Genomic DNA, 10,203 nt, shown 5'->3' on the forward strand with positions numbered 1-10,203 from the left:
AACAGATTTTTTTGTGTGGTCCTTGGGAAAGAGCAGATTAATGTTACACCCACAGAAGACAGAAATCGGAAGCTGACTACCTTCAATTCTACTCAGCTGTGTGGAATTACTTACCTTCTGCATCCAGAGAGAGAGAGAGAGAGAGATTTTCCACGCCTAACTTGAGTGTATCACCTTTGGCACACCCTTAACACTGAAGAACTGAACATAGATCTCAGACCACACCCATCTCAAGCCTCTAAGGCTCCTTCAAAAGCAGACAGTCCACTTAATACAGTCATAGTATAACAGGAAAAAAACACCACAGCAAAGGAAGAAGAATCCAAAGAATATCTCCACAATGACAACTAACAAACACAGAAACTGAGGGAACAAAAACAAGGAAAACATTATGATGCCCCCAAATGAACAAGACACCCCAAGCCAAGATTATGAAGATGATGTGATAGAAGAAATGCAAGATAGGGATTTCAAAAAATTTATGATAAGAACATGTAGAAGTTTTCAAAATCAAATCTTAAGGAGGAATCAAAATGAAATGCAGAAACTAGTAGACCAGGAAAGTGTGATACTGAAGAGAAATCAAAATGAAATGAAGAAATCAATAGATAAAATGACAAACACATTAGAGAGCCTTAAAAACAGAGTCAGTGAAACAGAAGAGAGAATATCGGACTTAGAAGACAGAGCACAGGAACGTATACAGTCAAACCAAAGAAAAGAGGAGGAAATTAGAAATCTAAAAAATATTGTTGGCAATCTAGAGGATACTATTAAAAAACTAACATTCAGGTTCTAGGAGTTCCTGAAGGCATGGGGAGACAGAAAGGATTAGAAGGCCTTTTTAAAAAAAGGTGCTTGCAGAGAACTTCCCAGGTTTGGAGAAGGACAGAGACATCCTAGTACAGGAAGCTCATAGAACGCTTAATACACATGACCAAAAGAGATCCTCACCATGATACATTGTAATTAAACTCACCACAGTGAAACATAAAGAAAACATCCTAAAATGTACAAGAGAAAAACGTCAGATTACTCTCAGAGGATCTCCAATTAGACTCACAGCAGACTTCTCATCAGAAACGCTACAAGCTAGTAGGGAATGGGAAGACATAGCCCAGGTACTAAAAAAGAAAAACTGCCAGCCCAGAATATTATATCTTGCAAGGCTCTCATTTGTGAATGAAGGTGAAATATTCTTCCTTCCTTCCTCTCTCTCTCTCTCTCTCTCCCCCACTCTCTCTCTCTTTCTTGGAAATAAATTTCAAAGGGAGGAGACCCAGGCAGACAGTTCTTCCATCTGGAACCAAGAGAAGCACCTGGCTCCTGGCTTCATATCAGTGCAGTGCGCTGGCTGCAGCGCACCAGCTGCAGTAGCCATTGGGGGGTGAACCAACGGAAGGAAGATTTCTCTCTGTCTCTCTCTCTTACTGTCCACTCTGCCTGTAAAAAGAGAGAGAGAGAGAGAGAGAGAGTTCTTCCATCTACTGGTTCACTTTCCAAAAGGCTACAATGGCCAGGGCTGGGCCAGGATGAAGCCAGAAACGAGGCACTTCATCCAGGTCTCCCATATCAGTGGAGTGAGCCATCTTTTTCTGCTTTCCACAGCATATCAGCAGAAAGCTGGGTTGGAAGTGGAGCAGCTGGAACACAAACTGTTGCCCATATGGAATGAGGATCTCATAGGTGACAGCTTAACCAACTATGTCACAACTATGCCAGCCCCAAATCTTTAATTTCTGTCTTAGAATCAATTACTTTATACTTAGTTTTTCTATTTTAAAAAGATTTATTTTATTTTATTTGAAAGACAGAATTACAGAGAGAGGTAGAGACAGAGAGAGAGGTCTTCCATCTGCTGGTTCACTCCCCAAATGGCTGCAATGGCAGGACCTGACCCAATCCAAAGCCAGGAGCCAGGAGCTTCTTCTGGGTCTCCCACATGGGTGCACGGGCCCAAGGATTTGGGTCATCCTCTGTTGCTTTCCCAGGTATATTAGCAGGTAGTTGGATCAGAAATGGAACAGCTGGGACTTGAACCAGCACCCATATGGGATGCCAGCACTGCAGCCTGGGGCTTTAACTATGCACCACAGCATTGGCCCCTATACTCAGTTTTTCTTTTTTTTTTTCTTAAAGATTTATTTATTGGTTTATATGAAAGTGTTACACAGAAAGAGGAGAGGCAGAGAGAGAGAGCTTCCATCTGATGGTTCACTCCCCAATTGGCCACAATAGCTGGAGCTGTGCTGATCCAAAGCCAGGAGCCAGGAGCTTCTTCCAGGTCTCCCACGTGGGTACAGGGGCCCAAGGACTTGGGCCATCTTCTACTGCTTTTCCCAGGCCATAGCAGAGAGCTGGATCAGAAGAGGAGCAGCCGGGTCTCAAATCAGTGTTCATATGGGATGCTGGCACTGCAGGCTGCAGCTTTACCTGCTATGCCACAGTGCTGTCCCCTATACTTAGTTTTTCTGACAACTTACTGTTCGTGAATTTAGTGAACCTCCTCTGGGATTGGTGTCACACTACCTCAGTGGGACGGAAAAATCTTGGAGGGCCTTTTCATTTATGGCAGTGACTGGGGAGCACTGCTGGCACTAGATGGTCATTATCAGTGCCCAGGACACTCCTGCACTTCATGCGTTCTCTATTGCTGCTGTCACCAGTTACTGCAAACTGAATGCCTTGAACAAATACATTGATTTCCTTGTAGTTAGGTAGGAGTCCAATAAAGACCTCATGTATTTAGTATCTAGGTGAGAGTATGGCTGCATTTCCTCCCAGAGATTTTACAAATTTATTCCCTTGATTTACCAGCCTCACAAGAGAGGGAACCTTTTCTTGCCATGGGCCATTTGGATATGTATAATTCATAGGGCATGAATAATTATCAATGTAAAAATTAGCCTGCTGTAGATTTATTGACTTTCAGGTCCCTCCTGTGGTTGCCTTGGCAGGGCCACACCAAATGATTAGATGGGCTGTATGTGGTCTGAGGGCTTCCCATTCCCCAATCCTGCTCTGGAAGATGCCCACCTTCCTTGGCTAGAGGACTCTCCCACCATTTTAGAGACAGAAAGAATATCTCTCTCTTTTTTTAAAATCTTGTTTAATTACCATTTTACAATCACAGTTAAATGAGAACTGGTATGCATATAACTAATCACACATTTCCCTTGCCTTTTAACATTTACCCAATCTAAATACTCTTCTCTGTGGTGGCTCTGGTATAATCTCTCTCTTTTTTATTTTAAAGATTTTTTTATTTATATGAAAGAGTTACACAGAGAGGAGAGGCAAAGACAGAGAGAGAGGTCTTTCATCTGTTGGTTCACTCCCCAATTTGCCACAACAGCCAGAGCTGTGCCGATCCAAAGCCAGGAGCCAGGAGCTTCTTCCAGGTCTCACATGCGGGTGCAGGGGCCCAAGGACTTGGGCCATCTTCTACTGCTATCCCAGGTCATAGCAGAGAGCTGGATTGGAAGTAGAGCAGCTGGGTTTTGAACCGGCGCCCATATGGGATGTCGGCACTTCAGGCCAGGGCATTAACCCGCTGCACCACAGGGCTGGCCCCGAAAAAATATATCTTATTTTCCTTCTGTAGTCATGCCACCTTCTGAGCACAACTGGGAAAGACTTTTTACTTTTACAGACCCCTGTAATTTAAATTGCCCCACCTATATTCTCCAGGTTAATTTCCCTTTTCAGGGAAATAGACACAATCACACTTTCAATCTATTTTGCAATATAGGGTAACACGTTCACAGGTTCAGAGGATTAAGACATGTTCAAGGGAAAGTCTGTCTGTTACATATGCCAGGAAGAATTCTCACTTTTTTAGATTTATTTTAATTATTTGAAGACAGTTATATAGAGAGGTACAGCCAGAGAGAGAGGGAGGTCTTCTATTTGCTAGTTCACTGCACAAATGACCACAAGGACCAGAGCTGAGCTGATCTGAAGCCAGGACCTTCCTCCAGGTGTCTGACACAGGTGCAAGGGCCCAAGGACTTGGTCTATCTTCTGCCTTCCCAGGACATAGCAGAGAACTGGATCAGAAGTGGAGTAGCCACGGGGGTGGGGGTGGGATGCTGTGTCATAGCAGGTAAAACCGCCACCTGCAGTGCTAGCATCCCATATGGGCACCAGTTTGAGTCCCGGCTGCTCCACCTCCAATCCAGCTAAATCTGAGGCAGTTGTTCTTCATTACCTAATTCCAGTGTGATGTGTTTGTATTAAATCCAAGATAGTTTTTTTTTTAAAAAAGAATTGTCTAGGGACCAGCACTGTGGCATACCGAGTAAAACCACTGCCTGCAGTGGTGACATCCCAAATGGGCACCAGTTCAAGACCCTGCTGCTCCACTTCTTTTTTTTTAACTTTTATTTAATGAATATAAATATCCAAAGTACAGCTTATGGATTACAATGGTTCCCCCCCATAACTTCCCTCCCACACGCAACCCTCCCCTTTCTCACTCCATCTCCCCTTCCATTAACATTGAGATTCATTTTCATTTCTGTTATATACAGAAGATCAGTTTAGTATATATTAAGTAAAGAATTCAACAGTTTGCACCCACATAGAAACACGAAGTGAAAAATACTGTTTGGGTACTAGTTATAGCATTAAATCTCAATGTACAGCACATTAAGGACTGAGATCCTACATGGGGAGTAAGTGCACGGTGACTCCTGTTGTTGACTAAACAATTTGACACTCTTGTCTCTTGTTTATGGCATCAGTACACTCCCTAGGCTCTAGTCATGAGTTGCCAAGGCTATGGAAGCCTTTTGAGTTCACCGAATCTTATCATATTTAGACAAGGTCATAGTCAAAGTGGAAGTTCTCTCCTCCCTTCAGAGAAAGGTACCCCCTTCCTTGATGAACCGTTCTTTCCACTGGGATCTCACTTGTGGAGATCTTTCATTTAGGTATTTAGGGTTTGTGTTTTGTGTTTTGATGTGGTGGTTTTTTTTTTTTTTTTCAGAGTGTCTTGGCTTTCCATGCCTGAAATACTCTCATGGGCTTTTCAACCAGATCTGAATGCCCTAAGGGCTGATTCTGAGGCCAGAGTGCTGTTTGTTTAGGACATCCACCATTCTATGAGTCTGCTGTGTATCTCGCTTCCCATGTTGGATCGTTCTCCCTTTTTTGTTCTATCAGTTAGTATTAGCAGACTCTAGTCTTGTTTATGTGATCCCTTTGATTCTTAGTCCTATCATTGCGATCAATTGTGAACTGAAATTGATCACTTGGGCTAGTGAGATGGCATTGGTATATGCCACCTTGATGGGATTGAATTGGAATCCTCTGGTATGTTTCTAACTCTGCCATTTGGGGCAAGTCAGCTTGAGAATTTCCCAAATTGTACATCTCTTCCCTCTCTTATTCCCACTCTTATATCTATAACAGGGATCACTTTTCAGTTAAGTTTCAACACTTAAGAATAACTGTGTATTAATTACAGAATTAAACCAATAGTATTAAGTAGAACAGACAAAAAAATACTAAGAGGGATAATGTATTAAGTTGTTCATCAACAGTCAGGGCAAGGGCAGATCAAGTCACCATTTCTCATAGTGTCCATTTCACTTTAACAGGTTTCCTTTTTGGTGCTCGGTTAGTTGTCGCCAATCAGGGAGAACATGTGATACTTGTCTTTTGGGCACTGGCTTATTTCACTCAGCATAATGTTTTCCAGGTTCCTCCATTTTGTTGCAAATGACTGGATTTCATTGTTTTTGACTGCTGTATAGTATTCTATAGAGTACATATCCCATAATTTCTTTATCCAGTCTACTGTTGATGGGCATTTAGGTTGATTCCAGGTCTTAGCTATTGCGAATTGAGCTGCAATAAACATTAAGGTGCAGACCATTTTTTTGTTTCTCAATTGAATTTCCTTTGGGTAAATTCCAAGGAGTGGGATGGCTGGGTTGAATGGTAGGGTTATATTCAGGTTTCTGAGGAACCTCCAGACTGACTTCCATAGTGGCTTTACCAGTTGCTGCTCCACTTCTGATCCAGATCTCTGCTATGGCCTGGGAAAACAGTAGAAGATGGCCCAAGTCCTTGGGCCCCTGCACCCGCATATGAGACCTGGAAGAAGCTCTTGGCTTCCAATCAGCTCAGCTCTGGCTGTTGCAGCCAACTGGGGAGTGAACCAACAGTTGGAAGACCTCTCTCTCTCTCTCTCTCTGCCTCTCCCCTCCCTGTGTAACTCTGAATTTCAAATAAACAAATAAATTTTTCAAACAAATTGTCTAAATTTCAAGCAAATCTCTGCAGTGTTACCATCTCTGTTTTTTCTGATGCCATATCAAAAAGAAATAATTGTTGGATGCTTAAATTTGATGCTTAGAGGAGAATATTCTAGGTTCTTTTGGAATATGAAGTCTGAAACAGAAACTTATTGATCATACAGATGATCGTATGGCTATGTATTTCCTGTTGTTCACATCAGAATTTTCCTCTGTTTTTCCTTAATTACCTTCTGTTGGGCTCATCAAATTTTGAGTTTCAAAAATTTTGTTTACTTCAGAAACAGAGATACAGAGGCTCAGAGAGCTCCCATCCACTTGTTTATACCTCAAATGTCTACAGTGGCTGCCCAAATTAAAACCAAGTGCTGGGGGATCCGGCTTTGTGGCACAGTGGGTAGGGCCACTGCACTGTTGAAATAAAAGATGAGATTGTTTTGCTGTAAGAAATTGTTTTTGAAATCCACACATATGAGGAGTTTTTGAGAAGTTCATTGATGAGGACAACGTTGTGACATAGCAGGTAAAGCCACTGATAGGGACAGTGGCATTCCATATCAGAGTGTCTTTTGGGTACCAGCTTCTCTGCTTCTGATCTAGTTCCCTGGTGGTATACCATGGAAGACAGCAGATGGCCTTGCCACCCATGTGAGCATGTGAGGGACCCAGGTAAAGTTCTTGGCTCCCTGGTTCAGCCTGGACAAAATAACAGCCTTTGCAACATTTGGGATGTGAACCAGCGGATGAAAGATCTTTCGCTGTCAGTCTGCCTGTCAAATAAATAAATAAACAATATTAAAAAGTTAAAATAGTGTCCATATGGACTTTTTTAGCTTTATTTTATTTATATGAAAGGCAGAGTTATATAGAGAGAGGGAGAAACAGAGAGAAATCTTCCATCTGCTGTTTCACTCCCCAAATGGCTGCAACGGCTGGAGTTGGGCCAGACCAAAGGCAGGAGCTAGGAGCTTCTTCCCAGTCTTCCATGTGGGTGCAGGGGCCCAAGACTATCCTCTGCAGCCCTCCCAGGTGCATTAACAGGGAGCTGGATTGGAAGTGGAGCAACCAGGACTTGAACTGGTACCCATATGGGATGCCAATGCCGCAGGCCAGGGCTTTAACCCACTTACCACAATGCCGGACTTGGGTCCATATTGATTTTAAAATGTTTTTAGTCAGGTGAACTTATTTTTAATTCCACTTTCTGAAAAGTTGCTCTGACCCAACCCCAGCAAGACACTTTGTTAAAAGGTTCCTGTGACAGTTAAGTCAGAACATTCAAAATACAAGGTCTGTCAGAACTGGGGTACAATAAAAGAAGCTTTTGCAACTTAAGTCTCTTGTAGCCCCAATCCTCTTGAGAAGCGAGGCAAAGCATCTTTTCAGCAAATACAACGAGTCTCCAGCATTTCTACCTAGTTTAACTTTCAGAGGTAGATGCCCAAGACATATGAATCTATATACCACCTTGGCTCTGGCTGCCTTAGTTATGCCTGAAGAGTTTAATAGCCATCCACATCCAAAGGTAGAAGCACATACACACTGGTAAGGTCTTTGCAGGAGCAGATGGTAGAAACAGAGGCTGGAGGTGCTGGTACAGCCCTGTGGGAAGTTTTATTCCTCAGAGGCCAAATAGAGAACTCCTTTGGGAGAAATCAGTGGAACAAGGACAGTCAGCATAGGAAGAGACAGAAACATTCTCTTCTCCCACTTACTACCTGTCACTTTCTCTTAAAATGGATATGATATTAACAACATTTAGTTGCTGTGGTTTTTAAAAATCATGATCTAGTACCGCTCCATTTCTTCTTGTCTTGATAGATAATCCTTAATGCCTGTGGCATCCTATTAGGAATCCCATCAATGACAGTATAGTCTATTCCTAACTCTTCATTAATCAATTCGTTTGTTGATGCTTCAAATCTGAGCAGCTTCTTGGACAGGAGGCATACCACAAACTACAGCAGTGCCTAGTCAAAGATGCTGGGTAGCTCCCAACTGCCAAGGGCCACAATCTTGTCAATGCAGGCACCTACAGATGCCCACAGCACTGAGGCTAGCCTTCCAACCGCTCCCTGGCGCGCCCCTGGCCAGCCGCATGGTGGCCCCACTAGCCCATCACTGTGATCTCTTTACACAGTCAGAATTCAATTGTTCCTTTTCTTGCGGGGAAGGTTAGTTATAGGTATATAAGGAAAACTTTTATAGTATATTTGCAATTACAAAATTAACACAGATGGAATATATTTTTTTTGGAATATATTTTCATTGTGATTTTTCTTACTGTCAGCATATGGAGCACAAAATAGGCTTCATCTTACATTAGAGACATGTAAAATACACCGAGAGAATGGATTCCCTATTTGCCTGTTTTGTGACCCAGAGCTGAAATGCTGAAGACAAATACTCTATAAAAGATATTGGTGTCATCTGAAGACCAGACTGTTATGTTACCCAGTGTGAATAACAGCATCTGGACAATGCTCAGAGGACCCTGTACAGGGATGTGATGCTGGAATCTACAGCAGCCTGCCATGCTTGGGTGACACTCCCCAGTCATACCCAAATCTACCTATTTCATACCATTTGATAAGCAAGTAGCTACCTTATAAGGTGTAATTCTATTTAGGTATAGGATTTGAGTCCATGAAGAATGTGAGTATCCACATTCTCCAGCAAAGGATTTAAACTGGCCCTTCTGTTGCACATCTCCTGATCCCAAGCCATTGTCTTTCAAAGAACTTGACTTAATGATGACAAATTCCTTCTTTCTTCCTTCCCCTCTTCCCCTCTCTCTCTCTTACCCCCCCCCTTCTTGCTTTCTTTGAAAGGAACAGTTACAGAGAGCTCTCCCATCTGCTGGTTCACTCTCCAAATGATCACAACAGCTGGGTGTGGGCCAGACTGAACCCAGGCACCTGGGACTCCAACTGGGTCTCCCCTACATGGGGGACAGGGTCCCAAATATTTGAGCCAACTTCTGTTTTCCCAGGTGCATTAGCAGAGAGCTGGGATGGAAGCGGAGCAGCCAGGAATTTAACCTGCTGGGCCACAATGCCAGCATAAAGTACAACTAGACTAAATTGTGTTTGAAGAACTGCCTGCTGCAGTTGTTTCTCCTCAACCCTTTCCTAATTATAATTAGTCCCTCCCTTGTGAGATCTCCAGCCGACCCCCACCCTCCAAAAGACCATATAAATACTCCCAGCGTTTCCAAACCTCCAGACAGTGTAGGCAGGGAGTGTTTTTGTGTTTGCCCACATGTATAAATACCCTCTTTTCAGTTGAGTTTCTTACGAGGATAAATGCTTCCCCTCCTCCCTCGGTGCACCTGTCTGTCTCCCAGCCCCACAGTGCGGCAGGAACTGTAATATTCAGGGAACACGAGACCAGAACTGCCTGGCTCTAGCCTGCTACACACGAAACAGGAGACTAGGAATACAGCGTGGGACTGAGAGAGCCCTTAGGAGGGATGAGGTGGAGTAGAGAGCTGGAATGCCAACCAGGGAAGAGACGCAATTTAGGGGTAGGCTAGGAAGAGAAAGAGGGGTGAAGGGTAAGTTGTTAAGATATTTGCAAAGTCAAAAACCCAAGGGGCTTAGCAAGATGGGGAGGAACAAGTACGTAAGGGCTAAGTTGGAAAGAGGTGAGGGACCACCAGAGTGTGCAAGTAATTACGGGGTAAGTTTAGGGGACCCAGAGGGTGACCTTCAAAGAGTGGCCTGAGCCCCAGATTAAAGGTAGGGGTAGCAGGGAAGTGTAGGGGGCGGGGCACCCCAGGTAGAGACCGAAGGGGCTCCCAGAATCTGCAGCTAGTGGAGAGAGAAAGGGAGCAGAAGGCAAGGGGTTCAGCAGCGGGTGAAGCCCTGGAAAGATGCAGGGGTGGCTGAGGGTTGGAACGGGGATGGTGGAGGGGGCTCCTGGAGAGCACACGAGTCCT

General features: G+C 43.7%; 1 pseudogene; it reads right to left on the reverse strand.

Annotated features, from left to right (window-relative positions):
* Nucleotides 1–7,746: 7,746 nt before the first annotated feature.
* LOC138843469 (phosphatidylinositol N-acetylglucosaminyltransferase subunit Y-like) lies at nt 7,747–7,961 on the reverse strand (annotated as a pseudogene).
* Nucleotides 7,962–10,203: the final 2,242 nt, after the last annotated feature.

Source organism: Oryctolagus cuniculus, chromosome 8 (assembly GCF_051225735.1).
Source record: "Oryctolagus cuniculus isolate XC-2025 breed Fujian yellow rabbit chromosome 8, ASM5122573v1, whole genome shotgun sequence".
NCBI lineage: Eukaryota > Metazoa > Chordata > Mammalia > Lagomorpha > Leporidae > Oryctolagus > Oryctolagus cuniculus.